Source organism: Bactrocera oleae, chromosome 3, assembly GCF_042242935.1.
Source record: "Bactrocera oleae isolate idBacOlea1 chromosome 3, idBacOlea1, whole genome shotgun sequence".
In the NCBI taxonomy this organism is placed as follows: domain Eukaryota; kingdom Metazoa; phylum Arthropoda; class Insecta; order Diptera; family Tephritidae; genus Bactrocera; species Bactrocera oleae.
In genome coordinates, this window is record NC_091537.1 from 79,802,674 (window position 1) to 79,826,135 (window position 23,462).

The window sequence follows — 23,462 nt, forward strand, 5'->3', positions numbered from 1 at the left end:
GATATTTTGTTTTTGTTATAATCGAACACATATGTTTCGGCACTGTTTGTCATGTGCTTGCATTAGGAGCCAATTTCGATTAGTAGTTAGTTTTGACAATAGAAAAGGTTAGACACGTTTTGTGTGCTCTTCGATTTGTAACCAAATTGGAGCAAAAACAATATCGCATTAGTATCGCTTAGGAGTTGTTGAATGACATCAACAACGATTCAAATGGGTCATAACTGGTGACGAAGCGTGGGTGCATGGTTATGACGTCGAAACCAAGGCCCAATCATCCCAATGGAAGCTGCCAAATGAGCGTCAAGTTCGATCAAATGTGAAGGTTTTGCTCACTGTTTTTCTTTGATTACAATGGTGTGGTGCATCATAAGTTCCTGCCAAATGGTCGTACAGTTAGTAAGAAAAACTACAAGGAAGTTTTGCAACGTTTGCGTGGAGCAATACGGCTCGAATGATCGGAATTGTGGAAAAACAAATCGTGGATTCTGCATCACGATAATGCACCAGCTCACACATCAATGCTTATTCGTGATTTTTTGGCCAAAAACAAAATCACCGTATTCGTCAGATTTGGCTCTCTGCGACTTTTTCCCAAAGCTGAAGAAACCACTGAAGGGAAAGCGTTTTCCACAATTGATGAGATCAAGTCAAAATCGAAGAAACAGCTGAATGTATTACTGTATTAGTGTATTAAAATATAATACTGGATATACTATAGTTTAATGTCGAAAATCTATGAATACGGTCCACGAATTACCCAACTGCCATTTACTTCCTATAATGAATTTCGTTATTAGTGATAGCAAAGGTTGAGGTAATCAGTCCAGCATATACCCGATTTAGTGATTTCCAATTTTGTACCTGATTTTGAACAGTTTAACTAACATAAAAACTGTGATAATTTAAAAAAATTAAGTGCACACGTTTTTTTTTTATATTTTGTATGTTAGCGATATATTTGAATAGAATTTGTCTACACTTTCTATTTAAATATAAACTTCATATTTAAAATATGATGAATTCCGATTGTCGGGCTTACGTTTTCCACAGTTAATATTAGGTAAAGTAAAAAGTTCGTTCGGTTTTTTTATTGATTTTTCAAAAGATGTACATTTGTCCGATTTAAGTCAAATATGCGCCGTTTTGTTCGTAAACTTGTCATCAACGAGATGTCAACTTCATACCCCTCTCGTAGAAGACTGCGTCCCTATTACTAAAAAACTCGGAGAGCCAATTTTCACAGGCCTCTCTTGAGGCCAACTTCTCACCATTAAGCGCGTTCGCTATGGACAGGAAAAGATGGTAATCACTTGGTGCCAGGTCCGGACTATAAGGTGGGTGCATTAGAACCTCCCATCCGAGCTCCCGGAGCTTCTGGCGAGTCACCAAAGACGTGTGTGGCCTGGCGTTGTCCTGATGGAAAACATGGTCTCTGTTGATCAAAGATGGCCTCTTCTGGATGAGTGCTGCCTTCAAGCGGTCCAGTTGTTGGCAGTAGAGGGCCGAATTGAGCGTTTGGCCATAGGGGAGCAGCTCGCAGTAGATGATTCCTTGCCCATCCCACCAAACTCATAGCAAAACCTTCCTGGCCGTCAATCAGGTCTTGGCCACCATCTGGGCCGCTTCCCCGAGCTTTGACCACGACCGTTTGCGCTCGATGTTGTCATTAGTGACCCATTTTTCATCGCCAGTCACAATTCGCTTGTTTTGCGATTCTGCAGCGATTTTCAAATGGAAATTCGGTCCATCATGTTTTTTTGCGTTAGTTCGTGTGACACCCAAACATCGAGCTCCTTTTTGAATCCAAGGTTATGCAAATGGTTCCAAACGGTTTTCTGGCTTATCTTTAGTTCCTCAGCAATTAAATAAGTGCTCACGTGACGATCTGTTTCCACTATTTTCATGATTTTATCGCAATTTTCGACGACAGGCCTCCCGACGCGTGGCGCATCTTTGACATCGAAATTACTGGAACGAAACCTAGCAAATCACTTTTGTGCTATACGTTCGTTTACAGTATCGGGCCCATAAACTAAATTAATGTTTTCAGCCGCCTTGGCTGCTTTTGCGCTTTGATCGAAGAAAAATTGTAAAATATAGCGAATTTTCTCTTTGTTGGTGTCCAAAATTGACGAGCGCTCACAACGAACTGAGTAAATCAATCGAAAAACTGTCAAAGACAAAATTTGTATAGCGCTGTATAGTATGACATGATGCAACACGTAACACTAGTACTATGGACAATAACGCCATCTCTTAGATAAAAACCGAACGAACTTTTTACTTGACCTAATATAATATATATTTCATTTAACTCAGCTGAGTAGATTTTAATACACATATCTAGAACATGAAGCATTTAAACTTAGTTAATATAAGACTTATCATATAAGTTAGTAAGATACCAAATATGATTGTAATCCATGAGGTTTCATGGTATAATGAATGGTTTTTAATATAAAGTTTTGCAATCGCTGAAAGTATTTCCCCGTCTTTGATCCATGTGGAAGTATAAAGTGTCCGGTTATGCCCGAACTTAGACCTTCCTTACTTGTTTATTTTTCTCCAATCTTAATAGACTATTTTAGTCAAAGATTTCATTCATAAAAATGTTGTACCATTAAAAAAATTTTGTTTAGGGTTTTATAGACCTCCCTAGTACCAATAATTTAAATACGTTACATAGAGAAAATACAACATTAATTTTTCACAAAATTTGTCATTTACAAAAACCTTTGAACCTGCTACTTTTTAAATAATATCATCGCTAAGTCCTCTAACTCTTTTCATTTGTATTTTGTATATGTACTGAAATTCAATACTGAAATAAAGTTCATGTAATGCATATTTTAAAAACAACCCCTATATGTAAAATACATATATACAGTATGTGAATATCCTTTTTCGTTTAGCGCGGGCATATCCTTGCTGCAGTAATTCTCATCCACTTTGTGTAGCACTCAGCTTAAGTACTTTAGTTCGGGGTGAAGAAAGCATACTTACCTGGCGTAGAGGTAAACCGTGATCATGAAGGCGGTTCCTCCGGAGCGAGACCTGGTCATTGCACTTTCGATTGGGTTGACCTCTGCGATTATTCCTAATGTGAATAACTCGTGCGTGCAATTTTTGGTAGCCGGGAATGGCGTGCGCGCCGTCCCGACATTTTTGAATACATTTACATGGTTTGCGTTAGAATTTGGCAGTTTGCTTCTGGTTTTATACGGAATTTAGTAGTACATAGTATATTGAATGTATAATTAAGGTAGCATTATAGTGGTTCAAAATTGGGTGAAATTTGTTTGAAAAATCCATGTACTTGAATTCACCTTTCAAATTTTCTAAAATAAGTGTATAGATACGCCTATAACTCTTAGAATACTATAATTTCCTTAATTGACCTCCAGTTCTATGTTTTTTTCCGTCTTGAATTATAGTTTTATTTAGTTAAATATTTGTTTCTTTATACTTCGCATCGGGAGTTGTTTTTTTTAAGTTATTTTTCGATCCATTTGTTTTATGTTTCACTAAAGTTGATGTACGGTTTCGGCAGTCTTTTAGAATTTGTGATATACCGCCATTTGTGAGATCCAAATACCAACAGATCTGTTTATTTAAAAATCTCGGATTTTAGGTTCCTTTTTATCACAAATCAAATAATAAATCGAGCCACTTGTGTTAGCTATATACGGTACTGAATGTTTTAAAACGGGTTTCTATCCATTCGCCACACAACCGAACTCTTTGCTGCTATTCTAGGATGACTGCGGTGGTGGCAACTAAGATTAAAGACTGACTTTTAATTCGAAACAAAAGTAGTTTCGCAGCCATTTGTTAATATCTTAACCACAGTGCCATCTATCGTATCAAACTTCAGTTACCGTCTTCATTTTAATAAGCCAATAAATATTCCAAATATCATTCAAAGGAGAAAGTACCAGTAAGTAAGCAAATCAGTTTATAGTATTTCAAAAAAAAATGTATCTATACATGCTAAATACCTAAATAGCAGACACTACTTGAATACCCTTAACTGGCTTGGTATTTTGGTATTTACCAGCTCGGTTGCAGCTTATTTGCCTCTATCTCGGAATATCTGAATTCTGTTTAAGAATATATTTAAGCTTTAGCTGTTCGTCAATAGTATTGAGGTTTACAGAACTTTATTACTCTGCTTTGTTTAAATGTACATATGTATGTATGTATGTATTTATAACATTTCATTTTTGGTATAAAAAGTTTACTTACTGGAATTTATTAGCATTACAAAACAATGGTATTAAACCAATTGGAAGTATCTACGCAAGTTTTAATTGGTGAATGCTGGAAATGCAAAAAAAATTAATTCGTAGAACCTTGTATTTGAGGGGTTGCTCCAAACAAATCAGAGTATCATAGTATTGGTAATTTTTTTACTCTCGCAATATGTTGCTACAGAGTATAATAGTTTTGTTCACATAACGGTGGTTTGTATCCCTTAAAACTAATCGAGATATATTTAGATCTCCGTTGTCTTTATACCTTGTATATATACATACAAGTATACAGGTTGGTTGAAAAGTTTCAGCGCTCGTAATGAAAAAAAATACTGTTTTTGATACAAAATATATTTTTTTACTCAACATAATCTCCCGTAACTTCAACACACTTATTCCAATGATGCTCCAATGAGTTTATGCCATCACTATAATGACTTTCCTTTCTGCAAAATATCCGTCTACGGCTGTAATAGCTTTTTACTTCGACGAAAAACGCTTTCCACGAAAGAATTTTTTCAGCCTTCTGAAGAGGTAGTAGTCGTTGAATTTTGTAATTGCTAAAACACCTTTGTGAGCAGGAGTACTGTCTTGATGAAAAATTATTTTCTGTGCTGCAAACAAGGTCTTTTCTCACGAACTCTCTCAGCCAGCCGATCCAAAAGGCTGGAATAGTATTTAAAGTTTACTGTTTTACCTTTCTGCAGATAATCAATCAACAAAATTCCTTTTGCATCCCAAAAAACTGATGCCATAAGCTTCTTTGCTGATCTTGAGAAAAATTGGAACTAGTAGAGCTATTTGTTGGTGAGACCAACCAACTTTTCAACCGACCTGTATTAGTGAGATATTTTAAAGAAGTTAAAACAGTGTCTCGCTCTAATATCAATGTGTTCTTGTTTCCATAAACCTCATATACGAATTTTAAAATTGCGATAGAATTTTTGATATAGCACATACTTGTATATATATATATATCGTTCAATAAGTAAGATGAGTTAACATATACTACAACTTAATTTTGAAAGTGTGTGTGTGTGATAGTATATTAATGAAATGAAGTAGCTTTCCTAAAGTAATATAGTTAAGTGTTGAATATAAATCCTCATAACGGCTTACAATTATTTGTCTGGCTTTTTTCCTATATACCCAATATATTAAATTGAGTTTATATCACATAAATCTCATTAAACCATCAAGTTAATATGAACCCCCAATTCGATTGTAATTCATTTGGCTTCCTCGGATATTATGCAAAATTTTTCCGCAACGTTTTTACATACGAACTGTTGCCAACACCAGAAAGTATTTTCCTGACTTAGATCCTTGCAAATTGGAAGAGTATAAAATTTTCAGTAACATCAGATTTAACCTTTCCTTACATATTGAGTTTTATAATATAATTTTGTAAGGTACCCAGCACATACTACAAGTATATAAATTTAGTGTAAGTGTATAAATCTACATGTAACCAATCCTAAGATTTTCTTTAATACACACGCAAAACTGGCCCACTTGGTACGGGTTGCCACAAAAATGCTACTACTAAAGTCACACTTGGTACGGGTTGTCAACTAATATTCTACTACTCAAACGTCCAATTGACTAAAATATGCTACAGTGTGTTGCCGTATTATGTTTTAAAATTTATAACTTTCAGAATTATTAGCATTCCTAAAGATTAAATTTACATTTAATAAGTATATCGCTGTGGGTTATTTAGAATATTTTGTAATTATTTATTAATTGGTACATTGTTTTGCTTATTATTATTATTGTTCCTGAATTGTACCTCATATTCTATTTATTATTTTTGTTTTTGTTAAAATTAATACAAGTAGATTGTTTTCATTTATATTTTTTCATGAATATAATTGAATTGTACCTGATTTTTATATATTCATTTTCGTTTTTGTTTAACTCAAGTTTTAAATTCCAACTTATATAATATTCAACAGCCTAATTCATCTATATATATTTTCGAGTTATTTTTGTAACGAAAAGTAGATTGTTTTAGAACTGTATATATTAATGGGTGAATATAGGCCTCCTGGGGAGCCGAATACCCAAAAAAGATCGGTAACGCACCTATATTGCAATCTCAGAGGTAGTGAGGAAAAGCAATAAATATATAATAATCTTTTGTTTCGAAAATATTCTTAAAAGTTTTCATTAATATTCTCCATTACAAACAAGAAACTACATTCCTTTTATTTACATCTCTGTATTTAAAAAAAGGCAGATTCGATCAGGGGATCTCAGCTGTGTCACACACATAGGAAAACAGCTGATTCTTTGGTAACTAGTAGGCTTGTACAATGGTACCTGGAAACTGACTGCAATCTTTTAATATTAGTTATTTTATAACTCCTTTGAGAATTGTATAATCAATTTATACCGGTGAGTGAAATAATAAATTTGCAACTGAAATAATTCAAGTAAGTTTGCTGGAACCGAGTATTAAGAAACTTGAATACGTGTATACACTTGAAATGATTTGCGATTTTCTTTTAACGATATTTTACGTACAAAGTTTTCCGAACAATTAGCACATACTACTAGTATACTTAAAGTAATGTAGTTCATAAAGACTTACTGATCTCTATTATACATATAGTTGAATTCCTATTTCGTTTGCGATTGGTACATCAACTATCGACCTCTTTAATATATCTCTATGGTTTTACACCCTTCAAGAACTTGAACTTAACTCACGGTAATAAATAATTGACCCTTTAAATATTGACATAAATTGTATTGAGTCCATGTTATCAGGTATTATGTCCGCTTTATTTTAGAGATATCGGATTGGAATTTGGTTAACTGTAATGTTAATTGTAGCTTCCATACTAAATACAGCTTATGTGAACCATTGTGCTAAGACTTGCCCATTTGAAAAGTTAGTTAAAATAATTCATTATTTTACTTAGCAAGAAAAGAAATTTTCGAAATGTCCATAATACTAAGCTGATATATACTTGTAGTTTAATAATTTAGCTAAAAATCTGAAATTTTTTCTTCTACTCATGAAAGGTATAAAACAGACTTAGGTGAACCCTAAGACCCCTTGCTCTCGGCTCAATGCCAAATAATCCTCTTTCACTTTCACATATGCAAACATTTTTTTTGTTTCATACAATGTAATGAGTTTCCTACCTTTTCCCACATCACATAACTTTAAAATTTGTATAATAGGAGAAAAGAATTTCATTTTGAAATGAACTTAATGAAGCCATAATAAGTTAAAACTCCTCTCCACGCTTAATTAAGTCCACATTTGTATCGCATGCCAATCGGTTTGTAAAAGTATTCATTTACATGTAAGCCGCTTAAAGTGACTTTGGCATTGAATTGTTGGCATGCCGCTGGGTAATTGAAATCTAGTTAGCAAAAAGGAAGAATGCAAACTTTACAAATTGCATATATACCTGTGTCTACTTGGCAACACCAACGATTAGTTGGTTAGTAAATTAGTAACAACTAATTACTACTTTTTAAAGGCATTCACACACCCACCGTTTATATGGCGCAACATGCAAACAGCAGTTGATAGAATTAAGATTGTTAAATAAGTTGTTAATTGGCTGCAAAGTTTCACTCTAACATCTATATAACGATAAGTAAGTATGTAGGTAGATATGTATATGATACTTAAATTTTTATCCGTCTGATGTGTCCTAAGTGAGTCACAAGTTGTCACAGTCGAGTAGAATATGTATACGACCTCGTATAAAGTCGGACTATATGGTAAAAGTTATGCAAAATTAAACGACATCGTGGGCTTTATAAGACCCGACCGAGGTGGCCATTGTCGAAATTCTTTTCCTACTACAAACCATAAAGTTTCCGGCCAATAAGTCAAAATATTAGCCGTTTCACTAATATTAATTTTTTTTTTTCAAATTAAAATTTTTGTAATCCCTTAAAAGGACACTCTTTGTACATAATATATATGCAGGGTTGCGCACTTTTAATTAAAAAATTTTAAAGTAAAGATGATACATTGTTTTAGAAAAAGATTCTTTCTGAATTTCATTAACATTTCTTTCATACGAGTACTGACCGATAGATGCGATATAAAGTGAACCGGAGGTTCGAAAATATTTATGTTAAGTATATGGGGGCTAAGAGAAGTGTTGACCTGCTTTTACGAATTTTTGGCACAAGTTAAAGTGTGATTACAACAATTTTTGTGCGTAAGATGAAATAACTTGAGGGCATTATTTGTGAAAAGTGATATTCTGATAACTTTATTAATGTTTAATTTGTATACTGTATAGGGAAAGAATCAGACGAAATTTGAAAGTTTGTTATATGGGTATTAATCTTGGTTGTCATTCGATTTCGCCCATTTTTGCAGTGTCTATTAAGAATGTATGAGTAACACATAAAATTTGGTTGAAAACGGGCGAGTAGTTCCTGTGATAAAGGATTTTACCTAAAGGTGGGCGGTGCCACGCCCCTTGTACAATTTTCACACCAGAGTCTAAAAGGCGTTTATCTACCATCCTGATTGTGAAATTGAATGTTTATGATTTATTTATTCAGTGAGTTATAGTACTTTTCAACATAACCGTTTTATTAGCAGTGACCGTGGTTATTCTCCGATTTTACCTATTTTCACAGAGTTTGAAGAGGTTATAAAATTAGTTCTTCTTAGCGGTTTCTTCTCTTAAGCAGTTTGGAAGATATGTGCATCAAACCATTTAGGGGCGGAGCTCCACCCATTTTTTAAATTTTTTTAGCCCACAGATGTCCGTGGTTACTGCAAGCTCCTTCCTTAGGTGTCATATGTGTACCATTTTTACCAAGATATCTCAATTTTACTCGCGTGCACCGACAGACGGACGGACGGACAGATAGTCACTCGGATTTCAACTCGTCTCGTCATTCTGATCATTAATATATTTTATATATAACGCTATATCAAACTCGACTAGTTTTAGGACAAAAAACCGTTAGGAACAAAACTATTATACTCTGCAGCGAGACAATTTAAGAGTATAAAAATCAGAGTTTAAATCCAAATTTGGGTTGAAGAACTCAAAGTAAATTTTGGAATTGAAAACTTATATAAATATAAATAAATTGCATATGTAAGTTTGCCGACCACTGCTATAGAGTTTTAAGCTAACAGCTCTTTACCAGCTCTAGCTCAAAATGGTAGAACACAAAGTACTATGTTATGCAAGTGCGTAGGCATGCAAATTCAATAATAAGTTTTTTATTCTTAAATTATAAATTTTGGATAAAATTATTTTTTGAAATCTGCTACTTGTGATTAAAATTTTTTTTTAATTTTCAATTCGGTGTTAAGGATTAAAAATCAAATTATTTAGTATATTTAAAATAATATTAAAATAATTTAATTGATAATTAAATATTATTTTCAATGCATTATAGGCAAACCTGTATATTGCACATCAAATCAAAAGAGCCTAAAACTATATTTTTAAAATTCTGAAGAAGGAACATTTAAAAGTAATATTTATACAACAGAACTACTCTTTGAAACTGGTTCATAAAGAAATGAATAAAACTCTAGTTAAGCTCTTTTATATAAATTTGTATAATCATTAAATAATGCTTTTAGGACTGCCAATATATAGGTTATAATATATTTTTTCATTAATAATAAAGGTTGAGGTAACTTTCAGAGTAGAAAAAAATTGGTTTTTAGTTTTATTTATTTATTAGTTATTTTCTTTGTGACACTTTTTCGTAATTTTGTTGTTGTTTTTGTTTGGTTAATTAATTTAATGTCGAAATTTGTATGTAAGTATGTAATTATATTAAATATTAGTATAGTCTATCATACAAATAAATAAAATAAAATTATTTACAATGAAGAAATAAACATAATATTTTTCTCTTTCAGTAAACAATTTTTGGATGCTGAAGATTTTGAACAAAGAAAGGAACCGACAACTGCTGTAGCAATGAACGTTCGCCAGTACTAACTTTAAGTAGCTTATAACACTATATATATGACTAATACAATAATAGTTTATTCAGAATAATTTAGTATACAAAAACCTGTCATAAAGTCAGTAATATAAGATTAATACAAAATTTCACTTTTAACTAATGCTTAAATATTATTATTGAGTCAATAAGACTCTTGTCTCTTTGAGCTCTCGTAAAGTTTTCATTTTAAATATAATGAAGCCACAAAATATAATAATTTTTCATAAAAAGTATATTATGACAAATATTGTGAAATCTTTAAGAAACATCTTCATATATGGTAGTAAGAATTTTTACAAAATATTGTATAATATATACCATAAGTTTATGTATGTAAAATGTAAAAGTTTTTATTGCAATTATGTAAAATATGTAATACAATTTTAAATAACATTAATGTCTTTTCATAAACTTAAATATCGTAATTTATTTTTTCAACATATATTTGAGGTCTAGTCCTTATATATTAAGTTTAGGTGTTGTAATGAAAATATTTTACAGCTTTATCAGACAGTTCGAAAAGCACTTTGTTGGTAGGTTGAAAAGGGCGGCGTAAAAGCGCCAGCCATCTTTAGGCCCATTGTCTTACCAAGTGGTAACCAGTTCACCCTTATCCAGCAACTCAGTGGATTTGATAAAACACCTGATCTTTTTTCACCACAGATGCTCATAGTGTTTTATGTTTGAACATTGCGAGTCGCGGAAGCTATTCAGTTTTAACCGGCTGAAAGCTGGGAATTCACAAAGTTAATGTTCCAGCGCCTCAGCATCCTCCGAGAGTCTAGATATAGCCTCCTTAGGGGTAAAATGATGGGGCCCCCTTCCCTCCTTCCCTACAGGAATGTTTCTTATACTTTATACATTTTATTATTAACTATATTCCCATTTACTACTTCAATGTTTTTGAAAGTCAAATGCGACCTAGTATGTTATGTTCTCATCACATCTGTATCAAACTTGCTGTGTTGTTGATATTGGGGGAAACAAATTTGGTTTTGTACAATTTTGAAAATCAAAAATGTATAAACTAGTTCATAAACAGAATTTCAGTCAAAAAAATTTTTTCAGATTATACCGAAATATATGAATATACGTTTAGCAGGACTTGACAGTTAATAAGAAGACAGAAACAACTAATTTAAACATTTATTTATCGATCTAATTAATAAAAAAACGGATCTTTTGAAATCTGTTGACTATCTGAAGAAGTTTTTGAACATGCAACTTAAAATCCTCCAATATTCAATTATTTGGAACTTAGAACTAAGCTTTTCCAGCTTTGGCGTCGATAATAGTCTGGAAAACCAACTTCTTGGCTAATTCTGCGACGAGCATGATCGATGAAAATTTTCGACTCATTTGAGACAAAAACGGGTAAAATGCAAAAACTTCATAAAATTATGCAAATATTTAGGAACTGTTTTTCAAATTTTCGAGCATTGATGGCAATCAATAAGTTGTATGTAGTAAGACGGGTTTCAAAATTTGCATCGTAGACGTGCCTTAGTTAAATAGCTTCATTGGACAACTTATCAAATACATCAACGGAATACTTTTTTGCAAAAGTTTTTGCTGTTGCGTTGAGTTCATCTTCTTTCATATCATGGAACTGTCATAGAAATGAGAACAATTCATTTATGTCACTCATTGCAGCGAGTCTTCTCTTCACTTCACAGATAACGCTGTCAAGTATGACGTAGAAAGTGTTTCTTTTGAAATCAATTTCTTCTTTACTGCAATTTTCATCCACCTCTTCATGTAGGTCGTTTCCGTGTTTTTTTTCTGGCTGATGGTAACATCATCTCGACATGCTGTAAATTATCTGCAACAATTTTGCGTTTATTATAAATTGCTTTCCACTGGTCTTGACGACTGGGCTTGACGACATCGATTCTGAAATTGGGTTGGGTTTTTCTTGCAATTCGATGACAAATCGCCCTATTAATTCGACTTAGAAGGGCCCTGTGTGTTATATACTTCCACAAGTAATAGCTGTAGATCACACATGGTGAAAGCCAGAAACAGCATCCATCACTTTATTGTCAGTTTTCGTCTTCTTCAGAGCAGGTTTACCGAATGAAGTCCACTGTTTCGACTTATTTTGTCAACGGGCACGAAATGACTCACAACTTCCATCACCATAGCAGAGAAAATGTTTGCTAATACAGTTTCACTGCGCGGTTTCTCTTCCAACGACCAAAATCGATTAACCGACCATTTACATTTTTTAAGTCCGCGGCCATGTCCGCTCACTCTATTCAATTATGCTACTTTTTTCTTACTCATGAAAGCTTGTAGAAACAAATTTTGAAGATTTGGATCACACTCTAAGACCTTTGATATTTCTAATCCACTGCTGCGACATTAAGAAAATGATTCTTAATATTTCTGCTTCTCTCAATTGCTTACTATAGACGAGTATATTAGCATTAGATTATAGATTCTACAATCTGGTTTCGTCTAAAGCTGCAAATTTCTAGATCTAGACATTGAACTAATTTATGTTTGGAATTCAAATATTTTGGAATCCATCCACTGTCGATTTTAAGCTGTGAGAAAATCACTGGTACTTGATTTATGCCAGTATATATATTATGCCTATGATTCATTTGAACAATGCCTTAATGCTCACCTCAACCTCGTACCCGTCAATTTACCAACTTGACAACGCGAATAATCACTGTCTGCATTACCTACTTTACAGCCATGCAGCCGGTTGCTTCATTGCGATTTGCGGGCGTTTTCATCGACTCTACTTGGGGCATTGCCTGCCACCTTACAACCAGTTAAAACAGCTGAACTGAAATACAATTTGGTATATTTTCATCAGTCAGTCCAGCTATATAGCCAGTACGTAGTCAGTCAGCTATACAGTTAGGTGTCACATTGACACACATACAGCCCTCGAACCGTCCACCGCCACAAGAGGGTACCAAGTGTCAAACTAATAAAGTGTGCGCCCTCATTGGCATACTTTGGGGCTACCACTGCGGCAATTCGGTAAAATATTCACTCGCCGATCCCATCACATACATATCCGCAAGGCAACACTTCAACTCCAGCAAAGTGTTGGAAATTTTTGTGTGTGCATTTGTGAGAATGCTGTAGATACCACAAGCTGTGAGGTGGTGGCGAGGGAATCTTCCTAGTATGCTCAGCTTGAAGGAATGTGCTATTGATGAGGCTTTAGCCACATACATACATACAAGTGTTCAATGGTCTATAAGATATCGATTTGCAGTATTTGGGTCTCACATGACATTCGAGCAAAGCACGACAAAAACACATAAAGCAATCAGCTGAGGCAGGAAAATATGAGTGAAATGCTGCAAATTAATATGTTGAGAGGACAATGTACTTGAGGTGAGAAACGTCAGCCACAAGAAATAAAAAATATAAAACATACAATCCTATCCTCTAAGGTTTGTTAAACATGAAACATGCATAGTTTTGTGGTGTAAAGTGAAACAGAAAATTTAGGAAAAACCAAAATAAAAGTAAAATATTGTTAAAGGGAAGCCAAATAGATGCGTGGGTGGTAATAATAATGTCAACCAAATAGTAATTTATAAGTAAAATAAAGGATGTAGAAAACACTTGTCAATCTATTAATATTGGTACACAGAAAAATCGACTCCAAATGAAAACGAATGAATGTTAAACAAATTATTCAATATCATAGCCATTAAGCTGCTTATTGATTGCGAGACAGACTTTATGCATGGAGAAATTGTGCATAGCACGCACAAAAGCTTCAACGAGTTTATATTTAGGCGTCTAGTAGATCAAGCCATACCTCGAATATGGGTTGGGATCTTAACTACCAGCTGTTCAATCATCCGTTGATATGGAAGTCTCAAACGTTGTTTTAAAGCCGCAGTTGAGTCAAGAAAAGTCTTGCTGGACTCCACGGTATGTTGGCTAATGTTGATTGGTTGAAAGGCTTAAAATGGGTTTTAAGACGGTCGATATACTTTGGCCGAGGTTTTCACTCCTTTCTTAAAAAAAAAGGAGCTTGCTAACGCCATCTTAGCTTACTTCCGACTATATCATTACACACGCGAGATGGGGGCCTCTTCGAACACTGCGAATAAGTTGAGATGCTTCTCTGTATTGCCGAGCATACACAAGATCGTTTTGTTTATTGAACGATTCTTTTACGGTAAACATTTTCTTGTGAGTAAAGATATTATGTATGCGAGTATCCACCGCATACCGACTGCGTAGCGCTTTCGTTGTTTACTTGCGCGTTTTTTCAATGCGGACGTGAACAGATGTCCAGCGAGTCGCTTGTGTGCGCTAAGAGCCAAGTCCTTGTATGGAAAACTTTTTTATTTGACAATATATTTTCATCAAATTTGGTATAGATTATTACCTGAAGCATCGTTACAATCTCCGAAAAAAATTTTTTGTTCGGACAGCTATAACATTTAGCTGTCAAACAAACAACAGACACTATGGCAATACTTCAATAATCCTCATTAACTTTTTCCAGAAGACATTTTTATAAAGCGGTTTCGAGTGAATTTTCAGGATTGCAACATACAGGATTTTAATAAAAGGTAGAGAAGACAAAAGATAGCTCTAACGATAATTTGTGTTTGGATTCCGACCCAAAAAAAAAATATTTTTAATGACCTCAAGCCTGGTTAGATTTGCGTGAAAAAGGAAAGGTCACCAATATTATTAGTTATTTATTCATGCTATTTACAAAAAATTGTAATTTATGCAATGAAAAGCAAAAACATTTCAAAGAGCATCATTGCATGTATCAATTTGACAAGAAAAACCCCAGAAATACCCGGAACATGACCCAGTTCCACAGCAGCTGTCAATGAACGCTTGAGTTGCTGCCAACAACAACGAAAACACCAACATATTTAAATGGTGTTGAAAATGTCATACTGATTTGCAATAAATTGAGACATTGCGTGAAAATATTTATTTCCGCCAGTACATATGTTTAAACATAACGGTAGGTATATAATATTCGTGAAAGCACATTTATAACCCCTTGAATTACGACAACACAAACACCAGCATACTTATACATACATACGTACATATGTATGTACGGACAGCAGTAAAGTTGTAACAACCGCATCTGCATGAAATTACGAGCTTTTTATTCATGCAAACTAATGCTTGGGCGCCTTTATCTATGCAACGCGCCACAGCAGCATATTAATGTAGTAGTGTTGGTGCTCAGAAAATAAAAAAATACAACAAAAAAAATATAAAAAAAATGTGCCCTAACTGTTTAGCATGTGTGAATAAGTAAGAGCGATGAATAAGCACAAATACCTGTGTATGTGTGTGTTTGTGCGTGCGCTTCTGCGTGAAAGGGGATAAATATTGATAGGATATCAAGTGGCTTTAGCTGCTGCCAAGCAGCTTGTAACGAGCACGACACGTCTGCTAGCTATCCGCATGCTCAAGCAGGTCACACACACACACACACACATCTCATTGTGACAACCATTAGACATGCTTGTGTGTGTGTGTGTGTGTGTGTTCTAGGAAATTGGTTGTATTGTGTCAGTAATAAATATATTTATATGTATGTGTCAGTTTGCTAGCGTGCCAGCTCACTTACACAATATGTTTGTTTTATAAATTTATATTGCAAACATGCTTTTGTTTTTTCATTATATTCGCAAAACTCTGAGATCACTGGAGGTAATAACGTGATGAGCATGGCAAGTGATTTATGGAGTCGTGTAAGGATATATTTTTCAGGTGTGCTGCTAGCACAATCATGCATGTATGCACTGTTATGTAGACATATTTACAAATGGAGCAATAAAGAGGTGTTTGAGTGTAAATTGAAAAATTAGTTTGAAAGTGAAGGTGAATAGTGAGTGTGCAGAAAAACCGCCAAGTGCCACTATATAATGAAATAATAAATAATATATAAAATTTAATAAAAAAAAAAAATAAACAATAATGAAAATAAAATAAAAACAAGAAAAATTATTGCTTCGGTGCAGCCGAATAGCTGGAATAGCCGTCACAATTAAAAAAGTTTCCATACAAGTATTTGATTTTAATCATTCAGTTTGCATGGCAGCTATATGCTATAGTGGTCCAAACTGAACTATTTGTTCTAAGAATGTAATGTTACTTTCAATACTAATTTATGCCAAATTTCGTGAAGATATCTTGTCAAATAAAAAAATTTCCCATACAAGGGCTTGTTTGTTATTGATCAGTTTGTTAGGCAGCTTTAGTCTTCAGTGGTGCGATCTCGGCGATTTCGAGAAAAGAGCAGCATTTTTGGGAGCAACGCTGGTAAGCAAAACTTCAGATCGATATCTCTAAAATATGCATCTATCTATCGTATATACAGACAGACGGACATGGCTAAGTCGACTCAACTGATCATTTACATATATACTATATATGATCTCTGACGTTTCCTTTTGGGTGTTACCAACTTTGCGGCAAACATAATATACCATTCTCAGTATTAAAAAATTAATATCTGAATACTGAGAACCGTACGTTTTCTTTATATTTCAAAAATAGAATATACTATACTTTTTCATACATCGTGAATACACTCATCTCATGAGGATACTAAAATGTTCAATCTATAATCTAGAATTATCTATTCTATACATCTAAATACTTGATAGCAGGAATGACTTCTGTAAATGGCATAATATAGACTAGTTCCTGCTAGGTTATGAAGTCAATAATCACTCATGTAACTTCAATAATCGCAGTGTTAACTTCTCGAGACATGTTTTCTTACCAGAAAGAACAGCAAAATGTATCAAGATTATGTTAGTAATTACAGCTTTTAAGAGATACATTGTTCAGATGAATGTTTCAAAGAGCGATACCATCGCAGTATAAAGTTCTCGAGACATTTTCCGTATAAACGTTATGTCAGGAATTCGAGCTGTTTCCCACTTATGTGGTTTTAGACACTCTAAAATCTTTTAAAACCGGTGTATGCGTCAAAAAATCAGGGTTCCTCGATGCGTCAGGGTTAATTTAACCCAGATTCTAAACGTATATTATTTTATTATGCATAATTTTGTGGACGATTTCCGTTGGAGAGCATCGATAGTGGGTTAAGGTAGTCCTAACTAATCGCGAGTACATTATTAGCAAGTTAGAGTTCGCTCTTCTGTTTACTTATTAACTGAAAATGCCGCGCTTTGATCTCAGTCATTTATCAGAAGTATTTCTTTTGCTATCTCAACAGCCAGCTTTACTTAAAACGCGCTAGAGTTGCTTGGATGTATAAAACCAGGATTTATAAAAATTTGTGCAGAATGGCATTTCGCATCAACCTAGTACTGACCCGCGAACCATTCGTGTAGAAGCCCACTATCACCTGCTCCAACTGCACCGCCCCTTCTATGAAAACTGTTTAAGTATAAAAGCAGAGTCCAAGTCACGAGCAGGACTTGCCTCAATGACAAAATAATTTAAACTATCAGGACTTTTTAAAGTGTTCAGTTTTCCTGAATATATTGGTTTCCACTCCAACATTTATTAATTACCCTCTAATTTATAGATTGAAGTATCGCCGATTCTTAAGCGATAGACAAACGGTCTGCGAATTTCAATTCAACGATCTTTAGTACTGCGAGTTAGAATCTGTGATAATAATCTAATGATAATTTAGTGTGTCAATATTGGAATAGAACTGGATGTAAAATAAACAGAATCATTTAAAGGCTTATATCCACACACAATTCGGAACAACGTGATTTTTTGTAAATTTTTTTTGTAGAGAAATCTTATTTAATATATGAATTAAAAAATGTACATTAACAGAATTTATATATTTTAATAATCGACGATTAATTTTGAAATATTTTGGATTCCATTAATTCCACAGCCGATCTCCAGAAGGACCTCCAAAAAGAGGTGTCTGATTATGAGGAAGATTTTTCCGCTTAAAATGTATTTATATATATTATATTATCTCAAATACAAACACCAAAAAAATTTATTATTACAATAGCTTAATGAAGATTATAATCGAAAGGCTGGTAAAACTTTTGATTTTTGACAAAATGGCGGCTTTCCAAAACAGCCGATATTTGTGAAAAAACTTACACTTCAGAGTGGCTTAAAAAATCAAAATTATTTTTAAAATCTTATGCACCCGATCATTACTTGACAAAGTTTTCTAAAAATGTCGTGTGAAAATTTCAAATCGATGGATTCAGCCATTTCGAAGCAATTTTGCTCACGTTCTTTGAATACATCGTTTCGGGAATAACGCTTTCAACGCTTTAGGACCCGATTATACTAAATTAAAATATCTTAGAAATACGCTCATATCTCCGAAACTACTTTCCGGATCAACTGAAATATAAAATTTTCGGAGAATATTTTCGAATATATTTACATTCGATATACATGCAAAACAGAAAAAAATTATCTTTTAATATTCACAAATTCATATAACTCTTTAATTAATTACAGTAATTTTCTAAATTATATCATAAGTTCATTCATGTATTTTTTTCATGCTGAATATTCAAATAATAAATTTACTTTTATAAGAAGCATTCGGTATGTGTCAAATCAAATCAAATTCACTTTCTCCAATAGTTATCTGTTTATGAAGACCACTAGCATGAGATGATTGAAATTGACACGAACATTTCAATTTAAAAACTGTTAAACAACATAACGGCGCATAGGAAAATCATAAAATTTTATTATACACAGAGCTTTTTAATAAATATTTCCGAACAAATACAAAATTAGTGTGTGTAAATATGTAGATTTGTATAAATATACATACATATGCATATATTTTTGTATATTTGTATATACATACAATATATATGGCATGTATATACCATAGTTGATATACATATAAATTTGTTGCATGCTACCAGTCGACTAACGTTGCTCGTAAAAATGCATTGATGGTTGACATAAAATAAAATGGAATTTATAGGTTATGCGCATAAAAATTTATAAGTGGGTTTGTATGTACGAACACATGTATGTATATATACTATGTAAGTGTATATGCAAATTAATGTTTATGCGCGCGTTTGTGTGCCAATTTCTGTGCATAACTCAAACCGTATAGACTCGACGCTAAAATATGGCTTCATGAAGAGTGAAATATATACACACATATGTATTTGTGTATGTATGTAAATAAATATTGATTCACATATGTTCTTGTGTTGAGCGTATTTTCAAGTATGTGTGAGTGTGTTTGACTAAATAATATTCATATATGTAAGTGTGTGTGCGTAAGCATGTGTGATTACTTGTACAATACGTTGATAGCTTTACGTCCATACATACATATATGTGCATATTAAAAAAACATACAAACATAGAGACATATATACAGGTTGATTGTGAAGTGTCTGTTCTCACCAAGAAGTTGACGTGTAAGAGTATTCTTTTAAAGTGATAAGATTCTTTCCACACCAGAAATCATTGAGCAAGTTCATAATATTGTTAGTAAAGATCCAAGTTTGACTAAGCGTGAAATTGCTAATGCCATAGGCATCTCAAATTTTACATTAAGCAGATTAAAACCAATAACTATGGATGAAACTTGGATCTACCACCATGATCTTTAATTGAAACAAGAACGTTTACAGTGGACTGAAGTTGGTTATTCTGCTGGTTCACTTCTTTGGGATGAAACAATTCCTTCGTGGCAAGCGTGTTTCGTCGCAAGAAGAAGCTATGACAGCCGTAGACGAGTATTATGCAGAGCTTTCGGAAAGTCATTATAGGGATGTCATACAATTATTGGAGGATCATTGGAATAAGTGTTTTGAAGTTGCGGAAGATTACAATGAATAAAAAAATATATTTCGTATCAAAAACAGTATTTTTTTCATTTCGAGCGCAGAAATTTTTAAACCAACCTGTACATACATATATAAATAAATGTGCTATTAAATAGCGAAAAAATCTCGATGCGTCGTAGGCAAATAATTTTATCAAAGTAACCTAGTTTTTCTTGCATCCAGCAAAGTGTTTGAAAAAACACACACGCATATACAAACATATGTAATATACTATATATACATATATATGTACATATATCGTAAAGCACAGGAGTTGCTTCAGGCCAGCTGGGCAAATAGCCATGAAACTACATGCACACACATACATTTACAAGCAGTTGTAAGCATATAAATATTTATTTGTATAAATATAAATATCACATACGTAAGCATGTATGTATTTGTGTGTGTAGGCACACAAATTGTGCGCAAAATTCATGCTTGTTTGGGATTTGTGGACGTTCACACAACCTAAGGCATCCAATTATTTTGAATTCGGCTACTTTACTTACTTTCAGTGCCTTTTAGCCAATGTGAAAAGCATAAAATTGGTTTTTGGTTGCTGAAAAAAGCAACAAAAAATGTTTGTGGTTTTGCCTTGAATCTGTCAGTTTTTCGTATTTTTCGTTATTCAAGCGACGATTTTATGGAATTGGCAATAATTTATTTTCTGACTGTTAAATGTTAGGAATTAGACAGATTTGTGTGAGTTTGTAAACTAAATGGATTTTATTAGATTTTATTGTAATGATTACATCAAAAGTTTAATTGAAAATTGTCAACTAATATTTTTATTGAATGAAAATGAATGAATTTGAATAATTTCTTATATGTTTATTATTTATAGTATGTGAGAGAGACAAGCTATACATAATTTGTGATCTCCATTCTGATTGTATTTGTGAACTTTGCTACCTCTTTTAAGCAGGTTTTTTTATTTTTATACCCTGAACAGGGTATATATTCAGTTTGACACGTTTGACAAGTTTTTAACATCCAGCAGTTAATGCCGTAGACCTTATAAAGCATATATCAAAATTTTGTCCATCTGTATATAAGCATACCAGTCCCTTAGTTCATACCATATATCAACAGCTTAGAGATAACGATCAGAAATTTTGCACAAGTACTTTTCTTCCCAAAAAGCTGCTCATTTGTTGGAACCGCCGAATAAAACCCGTTCTTATGTAGAAAGATTTAATATTTACAAGATATATGTACAATCTCCGCACAAATTGCTTAGATTGGTCTACTAAAGCATATACTTGTAGCTGCCATACAAGCTGCTAGCTGAAATGTATATATCACGGAGACCGCAGCTTTCTACATTTAAAAACTTGGTTTGAATCATTTCGGCTCTATAGATCTATATTTCAGCTTCTTAAGTTAGAGTTAATCTTCTATTTGAGTAAAAAAAATGCTGACTACGCTTAACAAATCAGATATGGCCAAAATATGACAGAACTAAAACAAAGGACCTACTATCTAGCTCAAGAAATTACATATACTATTATACAGCTACTATAACGGCCACTGGCTTTTTGGAGAGCATGCGCTAAAACTCGGCCTGCTTTATAGTTAGAATTTCCGTGGCCATTTCTTATTTCGGAGAGAATAATGCTGCTAGAGATCTTGATATTTGAATTATGGTTCGTAAAAGTGGACAACCAACTCAGAATTTGCGAGAATTTATTATGAATTGATAACAATTTACTTTTTCTAGATACTAAAAAACTTTAGAAATGAATTTCAGTTTAGTAGTCAGTCCAGTAGTGAACTATATCAGTGTTATCCTCTATTTTTAAAAAGCTACTATAAGAGCTTCTTACTTAATCTTCTAGCAGGTGCAAGTTAATTAGGCAAACTATTGTTGTAACAATAAACTGCAAGCTGCAAGAGTTGGTTCTAAATCTTTCTAATAATTAAGAAAAAAATATAAATGAACTTGCGATTTTCCAACTTGTGCTTAATGAAAAGTTATTCACATCGTAGGATGTGAGATTGGTCCACAAACCACCCCAGCTCCTATATACTACATATAATGATTTTATTATTCTAGCAAACTGTATGTATCATATGTCGGCCAGTGTGTGAGTTATCCATATCCTTACTGCTTGGAGACATCTTCTCGAGTATACTTAAGTAAAAGTTAATTCAATCTGTCCAGACTTTCTCCTAGCATAAATATACCCATCACTATGAAAATCTTCTTATTTGGCACTAAAACCGTAAATCCGTCTGCGCCGAGAGCACTTAACTTCGCCAGTTGTCTCTATCCTTTGTAAGGTCAAGCCAGTTGTACATCGCAAGTACAGGTAGGTCGCTATGCACTTGGCTCTTCCATTGGATGCGTGGGCGCTCTAGCTTCCGTTGTCCACCCATGGATCTCGAATCAAACGCCTTTTCTCGGGAGTATCATCTTCTATGAGAACGACATGGTCTAACCAGCGCATTCGTTAGATTTTTATGCGCTTTACTAAATCCATGTCGACGTAGAACTCGTAGGCTGAAAAAGGCTGCACTGACGACTATGTTGTTAAGGCCTACGATATTAATACAATTTGCGTACCCCAGTAGCATTGAGTAGACAGTGCCACTGCCGTTCAGATTAGCGGTATGTATCACGTTTTCTAGCATTATATTGAATAAGACGATCGATGGGGAATCACACTGTCTAAAACTTCATCTAGTATCAAACGCCTCGGGGAGCTCCTTCCCGATTTTAATAGTGCTGATAGTTGTGCTCAATGTCATTCTACATAACCGTATGAGTATAGTATCGTAAAAGCAATACAACTAAGTGAACCTATGACCTATTATATAACTTAATTAAAAATTAAGTGTGACTGTAAACCATTCACGATTTCGTCCAACAATGAAAATTTAATTATTTTGCAGCATTTTTTAAAATGAAGACCTGTAAGTATTTCCCCACCTTTGATCTTTGCAAATTGCTAAAGTATAAATGTTCGGTTACACCCTAACTTAGCACTACCTTACTTGGTTTTATTTACACGTCTGTATAATTTTCATTTGTTATTGCTCCGGAAAAGTGTACACTTTGGATTAGCACATAATAATAAAGACGTTGACACCTAATATAATCAAAATGTATACAAACTAAGTCAGGCTTTCCTGCGAACAAAGTATTTTATTTGCACAATCACTAACATAAAAATATAATATACGAGCGTTGAAGTGTGTAGATGCAAATATAAGGCAAGTAATATATATGAAAACATAAATATAATTTGATGTTTATTCGAGATGCGTCAAAACTATATACACACACATACATAAAGTACTACAAGTATATACCCTGCAAAAAATGCGACAAGTCCGAGAAAAGTCCACGATTCTTCACTAACGAAAATGTGACTTATACCGCTTTTGTTCTTTTTATATGCAACGAACTGTTCTCGTTTGTTTGAGCACGACCTAT

General features: G+C 33.6%; 1 non-coding gene and 1 pseudogene across 1 annotated transcript; one reads left to right on the forward strand and one right to left on the reverse strand.

Moving 5' to 3' along the window:
- The first annotated feature begins 2,998 nt into the window (after positions 1 to 2,998).
- On the forward strand, positions 2,999 to 3,164 carry LOC118682300 (U1 spliceosomal RNA). The gene has a single exon (XR_004978077.1). It is a non-coding gene; the product is annotated as a U1 spliceosomal RNA (small nuclear RNA).
- Positions 3,165 to 11,835: 8,671 nt separating this feature from the next.
- LOC138856124 (uncharacterized) lies at positions 11,836 to 15,921 on the reverse strand (annotated as a pseudogene).
- Between the last annotated feature and the right edge of the window lie 7,541 nt (positions 15,922 to 23,462).